This window comes from Carlito syrichta, unplaced genomic scaffold, assembly GCF_000164805.1.
Source record: "Carlito syrichta isolate Samal-C Ts95f unplaced genomic scaffold, Tarsius_syrichta-2.0.1 Scaffold305212, whole genome shotgun sequence".
Classification (NCBI taxonomy): Eukaryota; Metazoa; Chordata; class Mammalia; order Primates; family Tarsiidae; genus Carlito; species Carlito syrichta.
Genome location: NW_007249308.1, coordinates 186,177 through 187,980, shown reverse-complemented (window position 1 = coordinate 187,980; position 1,804 = coordinate 186,177).

The window sequence follows — 1,804 nt, the reverse complement described above, 5'->3', positions numbered from 1 at the left end:
AAAGCAGCGGAGAATTATAAGATTAAGTACAATGTTTAAAAGATACAATGCAAACCAATCAAATAATGAAAAGAACTATAAAAATTGGAATAAAACTCTTATTCCAATATTTAGGTCCTCCAGTGTAATAACCACTGACCTTCACTTACACTAAGCCAAAACCTGCTGGTTGGTAAACCCTTCATACCATAGAGCTCTGTCTTCCTTTCTGACCTCAATTATAGGTATGAATGGACAAGGATCACTAGAAATTGAAGAAAATCTACAACATCAAAGAGAAAGGCCAAGAGGAAGCATATTATATATATATGACTTCTGTAGAAATGGAGACACCTAGATAAATCAGGGAAATCTAACTTTAATTGGCATCCTTAGAGTCACGAAAAAAAAGATGCAGGGGTCGGGCACAGTGACTCATGTTTACAATCCCAGCATTTTGGGAAGCCAAGGTGAGAGGATTGCTTAAGCTCATGAGTTCGAGACCAGCTTGGGCAACTTGGCGAGACCTCATTTCTACAAAAAATTAGCTGGACATGATGGCACGTGCATGTAGTTCCAGCTACTTGGAAGGCTGAGGCAGAAGGATCACCTGAGCCTAGCAGGTGGAGACTTCGGTGGCCAAAAGCATGCCCTGAACTCCGGCCAGGGGGACAGAGTGAGACTCCAACTCAAACAAAAATAAAAAAGAGAGAGAGACAGAAATACAACCTTCTTGAAATGCAACAGGATGAATGCTGAAATAAAATTGTTTAATTTAAAATTTAAAAGATGAAATTGAATAAATCTCCAGAAAGCAGAAATGAAAGACTTTTTTTTGAAAATGCGAGGGGAGGTATAGGAGACAAAAGGACATAGAAGTTCAATCCAAATACACAGAAAATCAATCTAGAAAGAGAGAATGAGGAACTCAAAGATAAATAACAAAAGAAATAATATAAATTTCTGAGTTGAAGGGCACATAGCATCAAGCTAAGATGATTTACCAAATGCTGAGTAAGATGAAACAAGAAAGACGTACACATAGATATGTCATTGTGCAATTGCAAAATTCCAAGGTTAAAGACAATATACAGAAAATTTCCAGAGAGAAATAAAAAAAGATTTTCTTAAAAAGAAAAAAAAAAAAAAAGACACTTGATGCTAGAAATACTCTTTTGAGAGATATGAGGACATACACTGAAAAAGCACCAAGGAAAAAATATAATCATTCCCTAACACTGACTCTGTGTTGAGCAACACTTACATAAAAATAATTTACCTGAAGTTTGAGGTTTCCAAAAAACTTGTAGAAGACAATTATGCTTACTGAGCAGAGGATAATTATCAACCTTGACAATATCAAATGGAGCGAAGAGAACTTGATAGATGAAATGTGGAAGAAAATGTGATGGGAAGGATCGGGGTAAGACCATCCTCATGGTAAAAGATGAGAGTCAAGAGAGATTGTCAATAATAATAAGTGGAACAAGAAACACAGATTGAAATACAATAAAAAACTTGTGATACATATCTATTATCAGAAGAGGGGAGTGAAAGATGAGATTTTTATAAAGAGGGAAATCAATATTCATCATTCCAGTGAGTCAACAGGTCATGTCTATTGTTAATAAATCAAGGAACAGAGATGTTTATTTCGAGAAATGGAGGTAACTGAAAAATAAATTTAAAAATTAAAATAGGTATCTTTGCAGAACAAGACCAGAAGCAGGGCAGGGCTCATTAGACCTACATTAAAGATGTCTCTGACCTGAATCTAATAAAGTCTAAAATGTTCAAAATGATCCAACTAATTCTAAGTAACTTA